Here is a 21900-nt window from a genome sequence, read left to right as displayed (position 1 = left end):
AAACCCACAGACATTTGGTCAACTAATATTTGACAAGGGAGCCAAGAACATTCAATGGGAAAAGGATATTCTCTTAAACATACAATGTTTGAAAAGCTGGGTAACATACAGAAAAATGAAGCTAGGCCCCTATCTTAGACCACTTGCAAAAATTAACTCAAAGTGGATTAAAAATTTAAACATAAGACCTGAAACCACAAAACTAGGGAAGAAGCTCCTTAACATTGGTCTTAACAGTGATTTTTTGATCACACCAAAAACACAAGCAACAAAAGCAAAAATTAACAACTGGGACTGCATGAAACTAAAAAGTTTCTGCATAACAAAATCAAAAAGTCAACCTACAGAATGGAAGAAAATATTTGCGATTCATGTACCAGATAATAAGTTAACACCCAAATATGTAATGAACTCATAGAACTTAAGAACAAGAAGAAATAATCCTACTAAAAAATGGGTAAGAGGACCTGGGTGGCTCAGTTGATTAAGGGGCTAACTCTTGATCTCAGCTTAGATTTTGATCTCAGGGTCATGAGTTCAAGCCCCACACTGGGTTCCATGCTGCATTCTTTAAAAAAAAAAAAAGAAACCTGGGCAGAGGAAGTGGATAGATTAGCACAAATGCCAGCAGACACATGAAAAGGTGCTCAACATCACTAATCGTCAGGGAAATGAGAACCAAAACCACAATGAGATATCACCTCACACTTGTTAGAATGCCTATCATCGAGAAGACAAGAGGTATCAAGCATTTGCCAGAATGTGAAGAAAAGAAAACTTCTGTGCACTGTTAGTAGGAATGTAAATTGGCACAGCCACTGTGGAAAGCATTAGGAATGTTCCTCAAAAAATTAAAAATAAAACTGCCATATGACCCAGCAATCCCATTTCTGGATATATACCCAGAGGAGATGAAAACAGGACATCAAACAGGTACCTGCACCCCATGTTCACTGCAGAATTATTCACAACAGCCAAAATACAGAAACAACCCCAGGTGTCCATCAATGGCTAGAGGGATAAAGAAGATGTAATATATGTGTGTGTATATATTAGACATATACATATGTATACATGCATATATTCATATATGTCTAATATGTACACACAATGCAATGTTATTCAACCACGAAATAAAGGAAATCCTGTTATGTGTGACAACATGGATGAACTTGAAGGCGTTATGCTAAGTGAGATAAGTCAGAGAGAGAAAGATACATACTGCATGATCTCACATGTGGAATCTGAAAAACAAACTCCTAGAAATAGAAGAACGGTGGTTTAGTATAAACCCTGGAGCACCTGGGTGGCTCAGTGGGTTAAAGCCTCTGCCTTCGGCTCAGGTCATGATCTCAGGGTCCTGGGATAGAGCCCCGCATCGGGCTCTCTGCTCTGCGGGGAGCCTGCTTCTCCCTCTCTCTGCCTGCCTCTCTGCCTACTTGTGATCTCTCTCTCTGTGTGTCAAATAAATAAATAAAATCTTTAAAAAAAAAAAAAAAAAGCAAGCGCTTGACAAGTTTTGATGGCCGGCTCCTTGCTTCTGAGAGGCATCTACCCCAAAGACAACTATCTCAAACACACTGCCAGCCTTCGGACTAGATAAAGAGACAGGCCACCTCCCCACACTGAGGCTCCTTTGTTTTAGAGTTCTTGATTGATTTTTAAAATTATGTGGGAGCTCTTTTTTTTAATATTATTTATTTATTTGACAGAGAGAGACAGAATGAGAGAGGGAACACAAGCAGGGGGAGTGGGAGAGGAAGAAGCAAATTCCCACGCTGAGCAGAGAGCCGGATGTGGGACTCGATCCCAGGACCCTGGGATCATGACCTGAGCCGAAGTCAGATGCTTAAAAACTGAGCCACCCAGCCATCCCTACTTTTCCTCTTCTTGCACCTGAAATTCACCAGTAAAAAGTGAGCCCATATAACCCTAGACCCCCATCCTCCATCTCTAATAAAACTAGAACCCTGTGCCTGTGTGCTTGCACTGTGTGTTTGTGGGTCTGTGTCTGTCTGTCTGTGCAGCCCCAGGTGTCCTGTGCAAAATTCCAGTCCTGTAAGCAATAAATCTCTTTTTCCTAAGTTTCCTGATTGGTTATTGCTGAAGGGCATCTTGCAATTAGAAAAACCACAAAAGCTAATCCAGCCACCACACCAGTTAGAGATGGGCTGACAACACCACAATATACCTGCTTTACTCAGCAGGAAGGCGTAACCGCCCTTTCCATTCACCATGGGGCATGCCCTTTAGCTGCAGCTCGCTGCCTCAGCGCCTAACTCAGGTGGTACCACCACCTGGGAAATGAGCACCACTTCCCGGGGTACAACACTGCCTCTGTAACGTGTTGCCTGCAGGATCCAAACCAAAAGGTCGTAGCTGCCATCATAGTCCAGCAGTCTCCCCTGAGCCAGCGTGATCAAGAGTATATAGCCCAACAAGGTGATGAGGCCACGAATTATGGAGGCCTTAACTGGTAATGATGTGCTTGAGGGCCCTTCGCTCCTCAAGGCCAAAAACAGCTAACGAGGGTGGACTGGACTGCAAGGCTACTGTTGCAGCACAAGGTGAGGCTCTGTGCTAAAGACCTGAGGAAAAGATCCCTGTAGGTGAAGAGGATGGGAGACTGCTGCCTCCCATCACTGTGTCAGTGGGTCATGCCTGGACTACATGTCCTAACCCGGAAGAGTGGAATAGCCACCAGAGAGAAAATACTATGGTCCGTGTCACCACTTCACTCACTGCTGTCACTCTCTGTCCCCTGACCCAATGGGATATTATGGGTCCAATCCCTGGTGTGATGTCGCTAAAAAAAGTTGATGGACAAATACAAATGTCCTGAACATCCGAAGCCAGCACCTCCTAAGAACCCTGAAGAGGTACCCCAGCTTCTTGATAAGTGCAAACCCATGAAGCCCCCTGGACATTGTTCTGTGCCATGCATACAATGCCAAGACTCTAGGTCATGCTCCTAAGAGTTTTCCCCCAAGATCCTGTGCATAGCACACTGGCAGAGGTCCAGAGAGGTCTCTTGGGACACCCAGGAAAGGAAAGTGACCACCAAAGAAAAGGGCTCCCGGTGACATCACCCCAAATTTTCCAGTAACAACACGTAAGATTAACAGGAGAAAATCAAGAAGTTGAAACAGATCAAAAACTATCTTACCACGGGCACCTGGGTGGCTCAGTGGGTTAGGCCACTGCCTTCAGCTCGGGTCATGATCTCGGGGTCCTGGGATCGAGTCCTGCATCAGGCTCTCTGCTCAGTGGGGAGCCTGCTTCCCTCTCTCTCTCTGCCTGCCTCTCAGTCTACTTGTGATTTCTCTCTGTCAAATAAATAAGTAAAATCTTAAAAAAAAAAAACACAAAACTATCTTACCAGAAATTCAAAGCTTTCTTAAAGATTTCATGCAGCAGGAAGGACAGAGGGGGTCTAACTGGCTATTGCAGGGTTTTTTGTTTGTTTGCTTGTTTGAAATGGCCTCTGAATGGTCCATGGCAGGCAGCAAAACCTATCAACTGGCTGGTATCTCGACAGCCCCTAAAATCCATTATTTTCTTAAAGCCCCACTTGGGCGATATGCTCATTTCCTCTGAGATACCACAGATCCTGAGCCCCCCCTGGCTTTCCCATGACTGAGGCAGAATGAAAAAATACGCCTCACAAAGTATCCCTGCCACCAAAGGAAAACCTGAGAGGGTAATCAAGGCCTCCAGGAGGATGAAGATGGGGAAAGGAAGGCAAAGGCCACCAGAGCGACCACTATTTGGACCAGGACCCTCCCTCCTAACCTGAATATTTATTACCTGGGGCTGTGCTCATCCTTCCACCATAATGATTGCTGCTAAGTCTCATAGTAAGTGGAAAACGTTAGATGAGGCCCATCTCCTGCTGCATAAAACTGGCATGGTTCAATGGCTTGATCATTTCCATGACCATAGTGACCTAAATGACCCCCTCTTCATCTCCAGCCCTGAAGAGACTCCATTTGACCCTGAGTCCAGAGAATTATTCTTTATAAGGTTCTCCCTCTAATTACTGTCGGGCACGAGCACATTTTATTTATTTATTTATTTATTTATAATTTTTAATTTTTTATAAACATATATTTTTATCCCCAGGGGTACAGGTCTGTGAATCGCCAGGTTTACACACTTCATAGCACTCACCAAAGCACATACCCTCCCCAATGTCCATAACACCACCCCCCTTCTCCCAACCCCCCTCCCCCCAGCAACCCTCAGTTTGTTTTGTGAGATTAAGAGTCACTTATGGTTTGTCTCCTTCCCAATTCCATCTTGTTTCATTTATTCTTCTCCTACCCCCTCAACCCTCCATGTTGCATCTCCACTTCCTCATATCAGGGAGATCATATGATAGTTGTCTTTCTCTGCTTGACTTATTTCGCTAAGCATGATACGCTCTAGTTCCATCCACATTGTCGCAAATGGCAAGATTTCATTTCTTTTGATGGCTGCATAGTATTCCATTGTGTATATATACCACATCTTCTTTATCTTTTCATCTGTTGATGGACATCTAGGTTCTTTCCATAGTTTGGCTATTGTGGACATTGCTGCTATAAACATTCGGGTGCACGTGCCCCTTCGGATCACTACATTTGTATCTTTAGGGTAAATACCCAGTAGTGCAATTGCTGGGTCATAGGGCAGTTCTATTTTCAACATTTTGAGGAACCTCCATGTTTTTTTCCAGAGTGGTTACAACAGCTTGCATTCCCACCAACAGTGTAGGAGGGTTCCCCTTTCTCCACATCCTCACCAGCATCTGTCATTTCCTGACTTGTTGATTTTTATTTATCTATTTTTAAAGATTTTATTTATTTATTTGACAGACAGAGAACACAAGTAGGCAGAGAGGCAGGCAGAGAGAGAGAGAGAAGTAGGGTCCCCGCTGAGCAGAGAGCCCAACTCGGGGCTCGATCCCAGGACCCTGGGATCACGACCCGAGCCAAAGTCAGAGGCTTTAATCCACTGAGCCACCCAGGTGCCCCACTAGCACATTTTAATTGGGACTGCCAGAATCGTCCAAAAGACACCAAAACTCCTAGGAAGAAATTTTCTCTGTCCCTTGAAGATATAAATCTTGCCATGTCTTTGAAATGTAAACACCCAGGCAGTAATTAAAACTGCCCACAACCCTCAGACTAAAGAACAATGGATGGAGAACACTTTTAAAATACAAAGTGCTCTAAGAGACCTCTTGCCCAAGATCCAGTCCACCTTAATCTAGCCTCCTAAGATTACTTGTCAAGAACAAACGCAAATCTTAAAAAACTTCTCCACAAGTATTAGTAAAAAGTCTAAGCCATTGGCTTGGGTAATCGTTGTTAGGGTCCGTGATCAAAGGAACGAGACTGATACAAAGCGAAGGTCAAACAAAACTTTATTTCACGCCAAGCATCAAGAATCAAACTGACCGGTCAGGGTTATCTCTTACGAAAAGGCGAGGATGATGTTCCCGACAAGGTCACTCCCAAGAAGGCCGCTCCGGACGAGGCTGCTCTAGATGAGGCTGCTCCGCAGATGAGGCTACTCCGTGATCGGAGCCGCTCCCAAGAAGAGGCCACTCCCAAGATGAGGCCACTGCTCCATGAGGTTGCTCCCCAGACAGGGCCGCTCCCAAGAAGGGGCCATTCTGGACAAGACCACTTCCCGGACGAGGCCGCTCCCAACGTCAAAGAGGCAACAATGACAGCGACGATGACAAGGAGGACAACCCGAATGACACCGACTCTGCTCTCCACGATACCACTCTGACAAGGCTGCCACCCAGAGGAAGCCACCGCTGCAGACAAGGCTGCTCGTGGCTCAGAGTGGTGAGGCATTTTGAGGCAAGGCTGCTGGCGGCTAGGGGCCGTTGGCATCTCAGGGCCACTGGCATCTGGGGACCGCTGGCATCCAGGGGCTGCAGGCGTCAGGACCACTGACCGCTGGGCCGCTGGACTGCTGGAGTCTCAGGGCCACAGGCGTCGAGGGACCACTGACAGCAGGACCGCTGGTGTCCGGGCAGCTCAGGGCTGCTGGAAGCTGCACGCGGCTTAAGGCTGCAGGTGGCTCGGGGCCGCCAGAGGCGGGGCTGCAGGCGGCTAGAAGCTGCAGGCGGCTGGAGGCTGGAGGCTGCACGCGGCTGGAGGCTACAGGCGGCGACTCAGGGCCACCAGAGGCAGGACCGCCGGAGGCGGGGCGCAGGCGGCTGGAAGCTGCAGGTGGCTAGAGGCTGCAGGCTGCAGGCTGCGGCTGGGGGCCGTCAGAGGCTGGAAGCTGCAGGCGCAGGGAGCGCCGGTGGTGGGACCGCTTGTGGCAGTTATAGCTCTTACAAGAGCTGTTACAGCTCCTCCACTCCGCCGACTCTCCACTCCCATCGACTCTTCTGCTCCCAGCGCAGCTCTCCTCCTGCTCCCCGCGCAGCTCTCCTCCTCCCCTGCTAGCCTCACAGCACCCTTTATGCAGTTGGTTGAGTCCCACCCCTATACAGGTGGCCAATCGGATCTCAATCCACCCTAGTGGATATACACATGCTGCACCGATTGGACATCTCCACCTGGCCTGCCCCACCCCTACATCCGGGGTCCACAAGCAAGTTCCTCTGGGAGGGGCAGGCCCTTACAATCCTAACTTGTTCTGTCTGCTGGACACATTTTGGATTAAAAAGTTATTTGCAAACTACTGAGTTTTATATGTTGTCATACCTGATTCAAAACTAAAAATTTAAAATGAAAGCTACAGGGTCTGTGAGTCTGTCTGCATGTTTTTGTATATGTGTAAACTTGTACTGTGTATAGGCAATTTTTTTTCCTACCTCTGGATGGTACTGCCAAATTTAATATGTAAAACAGCTCATCTGACTTGGCTTAAAGAAAAATAAACACTTATCAAATTAAGTATTTCTAAACTCTCAGAAATGTAATAGAAACTAACCCAAATGTTTTTCAACTTTACAGGACCTAGGAGAATCTTTGGTAAATAACATCTAAAGTTTGTTAGTTTAATTAAAATAGGCATGTCTTCAGAGTTATCAGCATCAACTACAAGTGGACACAATTTTATTCTACCTAGGTTTATAAGCCAAATAAGTTCATGTTATCTCTGTTGCAAAAAAAGTTTGTCAGCAAGAAAAACAAGCTGATGGATAGCTCTTTTAATGTCTCACAAGATTTTCATGAGTTATCTAAATATAATTGTTAAGAACAAGTACATTAAATAAATGTAAGTGAAATAAAAGCTGTTAAGTAAACTTTTCCATAATTATGTGTTATGATATGTCTACTTAAATAGGTTCCCAAATCTCTTTGGTAATTTATACCCTCGGTGTTTTGCTACGTTAAATGGTGGAAATTCATGAAATGTCTAGATCATCTCCAAATAAGATAAAATGCTGAAACATTAATTGCTAAACAAACTTATCTACTCTTAATCTCTTATCCAGAGGAAGTAAAAATACTTAGATGTATTAGCAATCAGGTTTGAGCCACACTGAAAAATTCAACCATGATTCTACCATGAGGAAATGTGCTTTCCTAGAAATTTTGAAATGTATCCATAAATTTGCCATTCTAAAAAAATACTGGCCTGACAGTTCACAATAGCTTGCACTTCTTAGTTTTCATTAGAAATTAAGGTATTGAGGGTTAAGAATTCTAATAATAAATGTAATTAAAAGGTGCTAGAAATAAAGGAGGAAAACTCTGTATGCAAGGAAAATAGAATGTAATTTTGATTAAGAAAAGGTATGAGGTAAAGGTATGAGGTATGCAAATGCATGTTTGTTAAGGGAAAAGAAAGTAAATTTGTCCTAAAGTAAAACTGGTTACATCGGAATGGGATAGAGGAAAATAAAGTACAACATGGTAGAGCAAGTTGGGGAACGACAGAAAGGGGAAAGAAGAATTTTATCTTCTATAATCAAGCTAACTGAAACTGAATTATTATTATAAGGATTTTTTAAATGGCTTTTATTATCAATAGAGTACTTATATAAATATAAATCTAATTTTCTTTCCTATGCTACAAGAACAATGTTTTCTTGGACCACTGGTCTACTTATAAGAATGAAAAAGCTTTCCTTTACCTATTAAGTAATCTGCCTAGAAAACAAAGATACTATGTTTAATCAAAATAATTCCCTGTGCTTCATGCTGTCTTTATCAGGTCTTTGATCACTTACGAAAACTAAGTTTTCTCAATTAAGAGCTAAAGTGGTTGGTTTTGTTTTGCTTTACAGCTATGTAACTTTTTGCATTTACCTGAGAAGTCTGTCACTTTGGTTAAAGGATAAGTATCATTTCACAGTGACCTATGATCCTATTTAATCAAGTGTATTAATCATCTTGATATTTCTGACAAACTTCTCAAAAATCGAATTCTAAATGAAGTCTTTCTGACCTCAGATTAGGCCTTTTCAGAAGGTCCCTGATATATCTAAAAATATTTGTTCTCATAGAAAGAGAAATGAAAAATTAGGTTTATTTGACATTTTAAATTACACAGGAAGCACTATCAAATAAGAAGTGACACCGCAGGGGCACCAGGGTGGCTCAGTGGATTAAAGCCTCTGCCTTCGGCTCAGGTTGTGATCCCAGGGTCCTGGGATCGAACCCCGCATCGGGCTCTCTGCTCAGCAGGGAGCCTGCTTCCCTTCCTCTCTCTCTGCCTGCCTCTCTGCCTACTTGTGATCTCTGTCAAATAAATAAATAAAACCTTTGAAAAAAAAAAAAAGTGACACCATAACCTCTCTAAACAAGATGAAAGAACAAACAAAACCCCAAAACAAGCAGAAGGAAGGATATAATGAAGATCAGAGCAGAAATAAATCTTCGAGAAACCAAAAAATCTAATAGAATAGATCAATGAAAATAAGAGCTGGTTCTTTGAAAAGATTTACAAAACAGGGGCACCTGGCTGGCTCAGTTAGTAGAGTATGCAACTCTTGATTTCGGGTTGTAAGTTTGAACACCATGTTGGTTATAAAGATTTCTTAAAAATAAAATCTTTAAAAATATTTTTTTTAATTTATTTTTATTTATTTATTTTATTTAACTTCAATTAACTAACACATTGTGTATTATTAGCTTCAGAGGTAGAGATCAGTGCTTTAAAAAAAAAGAAATTCTTAAAAAAAAAAAATCAACAAAACCTCTAGCCAAACTCCCCCCCCCCCCAAAAAAAATAGGGTTGTGGGGAGTGGGACCTCAAACAAACAAAATCACAAATGAAGGAGGAGAAATAACGGACACCACAGACGACACTAAGGGCTTGCTGTACAAACAGCCTAGTCAGCTGACGAGCAGAGAGAGCATGTTCCTGATCCCAGTGGAATAGAGTCTTATTGAAGGAAGAGTATAAACTGGGGCAACATTTTTGGAAGATTGTTCAGCAATATTCACTGAAATACAAAATGCAGGGGCACCTGGGTGTCATGGTCATTTAAGCATCTGACTCTTGGTTTCAGCTCAGGTCATGATCTCAGGGTCATGGGATCCAGGCTCCACACTCAAGAAGGAATCTGTTTAAGTTTCTCCCTCCTTCTCCTTCTGCCTCTCCCCCTTGCACTCTCTCTCTCACTCTGTCAAACAAATAAATCTTTTTTAAAAAATACAAAATGCACATTCTTTTTGATCCACAGTTTATCTCCTAGCATTGTATCTGTGAATATACTAAGCAAATCACAACAAGTAAAGCAGTGTTTATAGCAGGAAACAAAAATGGGTAATAACCAGGGTACCTGGGTGGCTCAGTCAGTTAAGATTCTAACTGTTGATTCCAACTCCAGTCATGACCTCATGGTCATGGGACTGAGCCCCACATCAGGCTCCATGCTCAGTGTGGAGTCTGTTTCAGATTCTTTTTCCTTCCCCGCTGCCCTTCTCTACTCACATGCTCGTTCCCTCAAATAAAATTTTTTTTAAAATGTGTAATAACCTAAATATTAGGACACTGATAAATAAATCATGCTCTATCCAAGAAATGAGACATTTTGCAATTGTCAAAATACACTCTACATATACACATATATAGGATGATCTCCGAGACATATTATTAAATTTTAAAAAAATCAAAGTTCAGAAAAATGACAAAAAATACAAACTGGCAAAAAAAAAAAAAAAAACCCGTAGGAAAGAAACCCAAACTGCCAATATGAAGACATGCTCAATCTCAGCAGTAATGAAGGACTACTAATGATAATAAGAAACCATTTCCCCTTCAGAAAATTGACAAAAATGACTTCTGATAATACCACGTGTTGGAAAAAAAAAAGGAATAGCAGGAACTCTTACACATCAGCAATAGTATTATTCACAAGTGAAAAGGGGACCTACCTCTCAGGACTTCTGCCTGACCGAGAGACTGCTGAGGACATAAAAATGAAAAGACCTTTCATTTTCTTTTTTGATAAAGTTATAAAAATGTAGATCACACATAGGCTATGACTTTTAACAAAGTATTTGAAAAAGACTTTCATGATTTCCAGGAGGAGAATTGAAGCTATGTGGTTGATAATTAAAACTGGGAGCACTCACAGCTGGGTAAACAAGAGTTCGTACTGATTAATCAGCCAATACCAGCCAAACCCAGGAGACTAGGTTTTTTCAATGCCTTGAGTGACAGAAGACATGGCCTGCTCACCCAGGGGGTAAATCTATCACCCAATACAGTGCATATCCAACTGATCTATTGGACGAAGCAAAAGATTCAAAAAGACTGGGCAGGTAAATGTCCAACAAAACAATATTATAGACATCAGTGTGAAACCAAATGTTTAAGTACAATTTTCAGTAGGATGAGTACAGAATAGGAGGGCTGTGGTTTATTAGCAGTTCATGTCAAAAAGAACTGGAAGGATTTTTTTCATTAGAAGACCAACTCAAATGAACAGTATGATGTGGCGACCTCTCCACCCTTGAAAAAAGATTTATTATAGACTGAGACATTTTTACAAGAGTTCAGAAGATGATGAGCTAATTAGGCTATCTGAAGTACCATGTTCAGATCTGGTTTCCACATTTGAAGAAGGACATTTTAACATTAGTTCTTATGAGGCAGGTACTAAAAGCTCCACTTTATAAGAAACTACAGTTCAGAGAAAACATGGCAGCACAGCTTATAAACAGCCAAGCCAGGACTCAAACCAAGGTCTCTAAGTGTAAAGCACTGGCCCTTGATTATGACATTCTACCACTCCCAAATGGAGGGCAGCCAAAGAAAGATCAAGTTGGAGAAGAATGTTCCAACAGTGAGAAGCACTGGGAACAGAACTCCTACAGCAAACAACACGTGGCACATTCCTATGATTTCATAAGTTGAACTGGGCCCAGAAGGCTGATATAAACAAATCAACAACTGGTTATGAAGATAGAAAATAAAAATGAGAAACTGAGGGTTGCAGAAGGAAAGGTGGGTGAGGAGATAGAGTAGCTGCACGATGGGTATTAAGGAGAGCCCGTGATGTGAGGAACACTAGGTGTTAGACACAACTAATGAATCACTGAACACTACATCAAAAACTAACAACTGTATGTTGACTAACTGAATTTAAATAAACTTTAAAAAAGAAAAGAAAAATGAGAATTATGAATGCTTTAACAGTCTTATAATGGCTATTAGTAGATATAGTCAATGACCTGACATCTTGAGGAGAATCTTACGCACTGCCTCATCTGAGCCATCTGGGCCCTGTTCCACCACCTAGATTATACTGGAAGTTCATTGATAGTTAAAAAAAAACAAGCAGATGGAACCCTGGGGTCACCTTTGGTCTAAGGTAACTCAAACTCAGAGAGGCTCAAAGTGAGGCAGGTAGGTAGACCAACCTTGAACTCTCCAGTTATAACTACTCAGGTGTTTCCAAACCACCAGAGGGAGCAGCATGAGGAAAAAGTAATGCTAAATGCTCTGGCAGGAAGTGATCCAAGTTCATTTCAGGTGGTTGAATCCCAAGAATTTTCCTTTATCCACTGCAAAGGAGAAAGGCACTTACTACAGGAGGAAGTGAGGCTATGAGCCTGGAGCTACCGATACCATTCTGCTACGACAGGAGGAAGGTCTAACTGGTAATAAAGACCACACAGAGGGAAGCATTGCTGGGAGCCTGAAAGAGAATCCTAGGGTGAATGCTATCTATGCTAGTTATTTATTGCTATGTAATGAATTACCCCAAAACAAAGCAATGTAAAGCAACCCACTGATTATCTTGAGGGAGCTGTCAGGCAGGAATGCAGTGGGACCCAGCTGGGTGGTTCTAGGTCAGCAGTTAGGATAATAACCAGGACTACAGTCTTCTCTAGGCATTACTGGGGGAAGAGCTGCACTCACATGGCCTGTCCACAGGTCACAGAGAACCCACTTCCAAGTTTGCCCACATGACTTTTGGCAGGTCTCAGGTTCTTGGTGGCTGGAAACATTCATTTCTTGCCACCTGGGTCTCTCCACGGGGCTACTCACAACATGGCAGCCTGACTCTCCCAGATCAAGAGCTCTGGGACAGTGGAAGCGAGGGACGGCAAGCCAGACAGAAGTCACAGTCCTTTTATAACCTAATCTTGGAAATGACATCCCACTCCTTTAGCCATATTCTACCTGTTGGAAGCAAGCCTCTAGATCCAACCTACACTCAAGGTAAAGGGATTACACAGGGCATGAATACCAGGAGGAAAGGATCGTGAGGAACCATTTTGGAGACTGGAAACTGCCTAACACAACGATATTTAAGACTCTGGATGGGAGCCAAGCCATGCCTGAAGACAGATACTTCTGGTCTTTTCAGTTATGAGAGTTACTTTTCTTTGCGGCAATCAGTTTGAGTAGGGGTTCTGTCAACTCACCTGTAGCTCAAGGGGTCCTTCACCAATATGTTAATATACACACTGAAAACAAATACCATCATCAATAAAACCAAAGTGGCAATAGTGAGGTCATCAAAACAAGTTTTCCCTGGAGTGGATGTGTAAGCCAACCCATACTCTGAAATGTCCTGTGTGATCTTTGAGGATATTTTTGGATTTATTCTGCCTAGATTTATTCTGACATTCTGATATTCTTTTCAGCTAATTTAGCATGCCTGTGGCATTGCGAGAGCATGCCAAAGTCAGAATTTCACTGCCAAAAAATGACGGCAAATAGAAATCCATCAGGACTGCAACTAGTTTGACCTGCTATTAACACTCCAACCATGAATACAGAAAGAAAAGCTTGAAAAAAATGGAAAGCTAAAATAAAAATAAGTTTAGCTCAGTTAAAGGCAAACAATAAACTCAAATTTGATGGGGTTTTTTTGTTTGTAGTGCCTAAGAAAATATTGCCTATACACAAATGATGTGAAAATCTGATAAGCGCTTACATAATTTTAGTAGGAAGATAAGCTATCATGTATCTAGGGCTGAGAAACTCTAAAACAGACAATCCTGAGACTTGGGAATCTTTCCTTCTAAACCCATCCTTAAAATGGACCATAGTCCCCTCTCATCCACAGTGTCACTTTCTTGGTTTCAATTATGTGGTTCAAAAGCAACTGGTCCTCTGACACATGGTCAGAAGATCAATGGTAGTCTAACACTACATCCTAGTGCCTACATTGTTCTCACCTCAACTAACAGTACAGGCACTTTATCTCACATCATCACACGTGTGAGCACAGGACCATATTTTGAGAAAGAACACAATGACATAACTTTTATTACACAATAGTGCTATAATTGTTCAATTTTATTCTTGTTAAGAATTTATGATTTATAATTTGTAAGTTTATATTTATATAATTTATATTTATAATATATTATTATTATTATTTATATAATTTATAATTTAAATTTTTTTCCAGTATATATGTATAGAAAAAAACATGTTAGACATAGGGTTCAGTACTTTGCATGGTTTTAGGCATTCCCTGGGGGGAAGTGAGGGGCTTGGAACATATCCCCTGTGGAAAAGGTGGGGAGGCCTTCTGTATTCTGTTTAGCAACCAGTCATGGTAGAGGATGTCACTCGACCATGAGAAAATCTGTTTGCTTTAGAAAGCATAATGTGTATAATACTGCTTATTATTTTTAACAAAAACTTCACTAATTATCTTCTTAACAGTACATATTCACATGCACAGTGGTGTTTCACTTCCTTCTAAATCAAGTATTGTCAAACTTGACCATGCTTCTAAATCATCTAGGGGCTTGTTACAATGCATATGGTTGGGCCTCATCCCCAGAATTTCTGATAAAGTTAGTCTTGGGGTGATGGCCTAAAACCTGCATTTCTAGCAAATTCCCATGCGATCCTGCTGGTGGTGACTGGGGACCACACTGAGCCCCAGGGTCCTCTCACAGCTACTTGCAGGCACAGTGCTGATTCCCACAGCCTCTAGGGATCCCACATTCTGGGCACTAAAACTCCAAGTTCTTATCCAATAGCCTTCTTTTTTCCACTCCTGACACTTCTAGCTTCCATGAAAGAACCTGTGGATGCTACTAACTTCCTCAAAGAATTTTAGATTTCTCAGTCACTGGAGGATTTTTACAGTTTCACTTTAAAAAGTGGGGGTGCACAAAGATACAAAGGTATTGATCCAAAGGGGAACCTGCACCCCAATGTCTATAGCAGCAATGTCCACAACAGCCAAACCATGGAAAGAGCCTAGATGTCCATCAACAGATGAATTGTTAAAGAATATGTGATATAGGGACACCTGGGTGGCTGAGTCGGTTGGGTCTCTGCCTTCTGCTCACGTCATGATCTCAGGGTCCAGAGACCAAGTCCCACATCGGACTCCTTGCTCAGCAGGGAGGTTGCTTCTGCCTCTGCCTACCACTCCTCTGCTTGTGCTCTCTTTCTGGCAAATGGATAGATAATATCTTTAAAAAAAAAAAAAAAAGACGTGGTATATATACCCAACGGAGTATTAGCCATCAAAAATAATGAAATCTCTCAGTTGGTTGGATGACTGCCTTCGGCTCAGGTCATGATCCCGGAATCCCGGGATTGAGTCCCGCATCAGGCTCCCAGCTCCATGGAGAGTCTGCTTCTCCCTCTGACCTTCTCCTTGCTCATGCTCTCTCTCTCTCTCTCTCTCAAGTAAATAAATAAAAAAATCTTTAAAAAAAAATAATGAAATCTTGCCATTTGCAATGATGTGGATGGAACTAGGGGGTATTATGCTAAGCAAAATAAGTCAGTCAGAGAAGGACAATTATATGATTTCACTCATACATAGAATTTAAGAAACAAAATGGGAGAATAGAGGATGGAGGAAAATATAACAAAACATAATCAGAGAGGAAGAAACCCTAAGAGACTCTTAACCATAGAAAACAAACTGAGGGTTGCTGGAGGGGAGGTGGGGGTGTGGGGAATAGGGTACCTGGGTGATGGACATTAGGGAAGGCATGTGATGTGATGAGCTCTGGGTGTTATATATAACTGATGAACTACTGAACTCTACTTCTGACACTAATAATAGACTATATGTTAATTAATTGAATTTAATTTTTTTTAAAAAGTGGGGTATGGGTACCATCTGACCTCTTGCTGAAGGAGCAAAATTGGAGCTGGATCTTTAATAAGCTTAAAACACTAGCAAGAGAGTAGAATTTTGATTATATAGCCTAAGAAAATTTTATTACCTAAAAGATATTATTTCAATTAAGTTCCAATTTTTTTTATTGTAGTAAACAATTGCTTGGAAAAAAAGTTAAAAAATTGAACAAACTAGATTTTAGTTCTATTCAGGGACAAGGATTTCTTTTTTTCTTTTTTTTTTTAAGATTTTATTTATTTATTTGACAGACAGAGATCACAGGTAGGCAGAGAGGCAGGCAGAGAGAGAGGAGGAAGCAGACTTCCCGCTGAGCAGGGAGGCCAATTCGGGGCTCGATCCCAGGACCCTGAGATCATGACCTGAGCCGAAGGCAGAGACCCGGGACAAGGATTTTTTAAGTATATTTTTTCTTTTTGCAATTTGTGTTCAGACAGAGCCTAGACATATAATCAGACTTCAAGGAGAAAGCGTGTTCAAAACAGATGAAATAATTTACTTTATTAATTGCACAAATTAATTGCTAAGGAAATTTGAAGTTGTCGTCAACCGTAAATGAATAGGAAAAAAAGGGGGGGGTTTAAAGAAATTCTACATTTCTTTGCCTTCATTCATCAGAGTGCTAAAACCAATTTTTCAGAATCTCTCAGAATGAAAGACCATAGAGGGTGGTTTCCATGGGTTTCCAATGAGAACACTGCAGTCTTTATTTTTATCTCCATGTGAAATAGAATAGATCTGCTGCTTGGTTCTTTTATTTTCACTTCTTCCTGTGTTAGGGCTTCCCTTCTCTGATGAAGAGTTAATGCGATGACTAAACAGCGCTGGGGGGAGTGGCTGTGTTTTCCGCACTGTATACAGTACTTCAGACATGGTTGAGCATCCCAACTTACCAAGTAACTGAAGTCTCACCAGCTAGCGCTCCCTAATTTATTCATTCACATAGACGCTTATTAAGTACCTGGTAGGTACTGGTGATGCAAACTTATAATATACCAGCCCTGCCTCAAATGCACAGTCTAGGGAAGGAGACAGCCACAAACGGGCGGTTACAGAGGCGTAGGCTGAGACCCAGCCTCAGGAGTCAGAGCGTAGGAGTGTCAGCTGCTATGACGGGAGTGGATGCCCTCGCTCTGGGGCTCTGAGTAGATGCAAGCTAGGAAAGAACGGGACCTGTGGGAACACCAACATTTACGAACAGAGAAACAACAGAGCTGTGGGAGAGGAGATCAGAGCAGGTGAGCAGCAAGGGTTACACCACAGAAGCCAAAGGGGATGTTTCCAGAAGGGAAAACTCTCAACAGTGTCACTCACAGTGGGGAGGGCGGGTGAAATAGCCCAGAAAGAGCTGTTATGACTCAATTTGCTGACAGCCTCACAGAAGTGGTGTCAGGGGAGAGATGAGGAAGCTTAAGGCCAGAGCTGGCAAGTATCTGTAGGAGGATTTCAAGGACAGGAAGACAGGAATTCTTTCCAGACTAAACAGATGATGAAAAAGCATTCCTGGCTGGAAGAAATGGTCCCCGTTAAGGTCAGGTAAGGGCAGAGGGGTATGAATTAAATCTTGGTCTTCAGGCCTCTAACCTGCCTGGACTCTGCCAGGCCCTAATCATGGGTTGACGTGGCATGTTTTCGTAAAATTTGCAAAAGAAAGATATTAGAGCTGCAACTGGTTGAGACCACTGTCTCTTCCACTCTGGCTTCCCCTCCTAGTACTCCTCCCAGTTATGTGTGAACGAACACCGGCTCTGGGGATCCAACTAAAAAGAAGTTGAGGATATATCTGGTTTGAGTTTAATGGGATATATTTAGGTGGTTCACAGTTACCTCCATATAGAGCTAAGCTTGTTAACTGTCCCCATATAAGAATACCTTCCTGGGGACGCCTGGATGGCTCAGTTGGTTAAGCAGCTGCCTTGGGCTCAGGTCATGATCCCGGCATCCTGGGATCAAGTCCCACGTCGGGCTTCTTGCTCGGCAGGGAGCCTGCTTCTCCCTCTGCCTCTGCCTGCCATTCTGTCTGCCTGTGCTTGCTCTCTCTCCCTCTCTCTGACAAATAAATAAAATCTTTAAAAAAAAAAAAAAAGAGTATCTTCCTGGAACATTCCTACCATCTACCCTGACTACTAAACCAGGGTCATGATCTGGGAGCCCAAAGGTCATTTGCTTGACCATATGATCTTGTCTTATGGTGCCCAGCTCTGGAAGAATGTGGATAGTTAGGGAGAAACTAAGTTTGAAATGTAGAGAACCAGAAGCTCTACTATGGAAAATTTTTCCAACCATCATAACTTATAAATGAAGAAACTCGTCCAGAGGATTTCCCAAATTTTACAGGTTAATTCTAAAGTTTGAAATTATATTACCAATAATGAATTATAAAGCTGTAAATAACTTTAACTCTTTTTTTTAAGGACTTTTTTTTAAAAAGGAATTTTAATCAAACCAGGCTAAAAGGAATGATCTATGCATGTATCTGTCTTAATCTATTCAAGCTATTGCAAAAAAATAAAATAATTTTTTTTAAATGGTATGGCTTAAAGAACACACATTTATTTCTCACAGCTCTGGAAGCTGAGAAGTCTAACATTAAGATGCTGACAGAATCGATGTCCAGTGAAAGCCTGACTCCTGGTTCATAGATGGTTATCTTTTCTTAGTGTCCTCACTGGGCAGAAGGGACAAGGGAGCCCTCTGGGGTCTCTTTCATAAGGACACTCATCCCATTCCTGAGAGCTCTGCCCTCAGACCTAATCACCTCCTAACACCATCACACTGGGAAATAGTCTTCCAACACCTGAACCTAAGAGAACAGAAACACTCCATCCATAGCACCATCCTTCTGTCATCTCAAAAACCATCAAGTCTCTTCCATATGAAAATGTGCTCAAAGAGTAAGTAGCCACAAACATAGGAAAAAAGTACTATAGAGGGATGTTGGCCAGGTAGTAAGTGTCTTTTGTTATTTTGCTAGATTTATGAGACATTTCTGTTACTGGCTTGCCTCAAAAAAGGTTTAATCTGTTATAACCTATGTCTCAACCTAAATACTTTGATATCTAACATCTATTCTATTTTGTGTAGTTTTCCTCAAATTGCACCCCAGACACACACACAATTTATCTAAGTTTCTGGGTCCACAACTCTTAGATCTGCCCCCATGGTGTTAGGCTTCATGGGATACTTGCACCTACAACATTTGTTTTGCTGGACAAAACTGAATTTACTCATTGTACATTTGTTGTACAAAGTTTGGTTTGTGATGAATCTTGTGTTGTTTATACTATTTTTCTGATCTTATTGCAATTTACCAAGCCAGCACTATAAAAAGTGGCAGGGGGGACTGGGTGCCTCAGTCAGTTAAGTGTCTGCCTTCCACTTGGGTTATGATCTCTGGCTCCCTGCTCAGTGGGAAGTCCACTTCTCCCTCTCCCTCTGCTCCTTGCCCCCACTTGTGCTCTCCCTCCCTCTCAAATAAATAAAATCTTAAAAAAAAAAAAGTGGCACAGATTCACTTGAGGTTAGAAGGGAAAGATGAGCTTCTCTTCACATAAGTCATGTAAGTTGTTTGTGGGGGCTTTGTTGTTTAAATGAGAATAATAGTGGAATTGTTTCTAAATACAATGGAAGACATTTTCTTCCACCTGGATTCTAGTATCCAAGAAGAGTGTGAAGTACTTGGTAAATGTTCAGTAAATGTTTGTTGACCGACTTGTTGACTCCTTATTAATACGGAGAGGAAAATATTTGTTAGAATACAGATCGAATGGAGGTAAAACATTAGAATAGACTTTTCCTTGGGTTCTCACAATAATTTTCATTAATTTTCTTCAAACCTTGAATATAAATGACTGTACATTCTCTAAGCACATAAGAGCATTATGAAGGAGGCAGAATCTGGTCAAAGATGAAATGGCAGGGGTGCCTGGGTGGCTCAGTGGGTTAAGGCCTCTGCCTTCAGCTCAGGTCATGATCTCAGGGTCCTGGGATTGAGCCCCGCGTCGGGCTCTCTGCTCAGCGGGGAGCCTGCTTCCCTTCCTCTCCCTCTGTCTGTCTCTCTGCCTGCTTGTGATCTCTGTCTTTCAAATAAATAAATAAAATCTTAAAAAAAAGATGAAATGGCAGTCATTAACCACATCCTTTAAAACTGCTGGTCCCAACAACGGCTTTCAGCTTAGAAGAGGGTTAAGCAGGTCAAAAAATAAAGCAGTAAATCAGGAAGCCACTAGGGGGCCACAAAGGGCCAGGAATTTATTGAAGAGCCAACCAACAAAGTCTCGTGAGGAGATAGGAATGACCTAACTCCTTTTTGGGCCAAATCTGCATGACCCAGAAGGCCAAGGTAAAAACCTTGTTCCAAAGAACTGAGAAAGAAATAGAAGGGGACTTTAAAAAGTCAATCCAGAGTGGCAGAGAATAGATAAAGTAGGAAACACATAAAAAGCATGGATACGAGGATCAGAGAATATATTCCTAGGAATGTTAAATGCAGGATTGGAAATTACAAGGACCATAAAGAATATGCAAAAACCAAAGTCATAATTCACTAGAAATCACAATTCTGAATACAGAAAGCAGAGGGCACATAGTCCGGTAATCCTGGGCTGCTCCACTCAGCCTGAGCTAAGAACAGATCAAACCACAACTAGTGACTAGACTATACATTCCTGAACTGAGTCCTCCAGTAAAGAAAACACATTTTAGGCAATCAACACTGCTCTAGCTTTCTGCATTGCTCATCATCCCAGAAGGCAGTAGCTATTTACTGTGCAAACTGTGTAATCTCAACCTGTGCACATCTTAGTTTCCTCATCTGAAGATAAAGACAGCAGTCCAAGGCAGTTGACATTTTATGTGATGGATTCGATAGTGGCCTCACATTATGGAAGACTCAGTACTTGAAGACTGATCCAGACAAGTATCAAACATTTCTGTTGTCTCAAGCTGGCACAGTTCACAACGCATTCAACCAACCAACCTTGAAGTTCCAGGATTCTTGAACAATGTTGGTTGGAGCTGAGGAGAGGTGAGGGGATAGACACATTCACTTCATTTCAAATTCTTCCACACAAACTGAGACTTTAATATTTTTGCTAAACTGTATAAAAACTCCATTAAATAAGTATCATTTAAATTAATCAAATGAGTCTCAGGCACAAAGGACTAGAGTAGACCTTGATCATTTTATCTGTCAGCTATTGCTGTGTAACAAAACGCCCAAAACTCAGAGGCTTAAAACTACCACCATTTGTTAATTCTCACTCATCTGCCAGTTAAGCTGGGGAGATGGTTAATCTAGGCCAGGCTTGGCTGGGCAGTTCTGCTGGTCTCAGCTGGGCTTACTCATGAATTGATAGCCAGCTAAGAACTGAATGGTCTAGCTGAATTTAGCTCTGCTTCCCCATCATCTCATCTTCTCCTGGGATTAGCAAGCCAGTCCAGCATATCCTTCTCATGAAAAGAGCAGAAGTACAAGAGAGCAAGTGGAAACACACAAAACTCTTGAGGCCCAGGCTTAAAACTGGAGCACTATCACTTGCGTCTCATTCCATTGTCCAAACCAAATCACACACTCAAACCCAGATTCCAAGACAGAGCAATAGAGTCTGCTATCTGACATATACTATGTGTCTTCTTAAATTGTCTCCCATAACTACAATACGAATGCTCTAAAAATAAGGTTGCTGTTTGTCTTAACATTTTACTGGTGAGGATATTAAGGTATGGATAGGTCACATAGATATGAAATGGTAGAGCCAAGAGTTTAACTAAAAGCCTGGCTCCATTACTATTTATCACCACATTAGATTACCTCCACTAATAAAAGAAATGAAAGTAAATGGATGGGCTAGAAGATTCTGGGCTCTAATTTAGACCTAAATAATAATGGCTTTTTTCCTGAAGTCTGAGTGTCTATAATAAGCAGGTGGAAATACGGACAAGAAGCAGTAAGTAAGCTGCATTTATTATAAAAGCTAAAAGCATCCATAAAACAATCCTAAATGGTCATCTTGTCCATCCCTCTGCCTCCAAGCAGGGTGCACATCAGCCTTATTAGGAACACTACAGTCAGCTATGATTTTTAGTCTTTCCACCTCTGGAAAAGCATATGAGTGTCTCATGATTCAGTCAGTGAGTTTTCTTTGTTAGACCTAAATTGTCCAATTTAATTGCACTATGACTTGTATCAGCTCTTCTCTGTAAAATATAGATCAAGGGTTGCAAAGTGGCAGACTCTGGGCCAAAACCAGCTGACAGACATATTTTGTTTTGCCTGTACCAACAAAAATGTTTCAGTAGTTGCCAACATTTAAAAATAGGAATAGTTATATTTTAAAAAACCCAGCTCTTGCTGAAAT

This window comes from Mustela nigripes, chromosome 4, assembly GCF_022355385.1.
Source record: "Mustela nigripes isolate SB6536 chromosome 4, MUSNIG.SB6536, whole genome shotgun sequence".
NCBI classification, from domain to species: Eukaryota; Metazoa; Chordata; class Mammalia; order Carnivora; family Mustelidae; genus Mustela; species Mustela nigripes.
The sequence above is the reverse complement of the archived record's forward strand: the minus strand, read 5'-3'. Positions refer to the sequence as shown.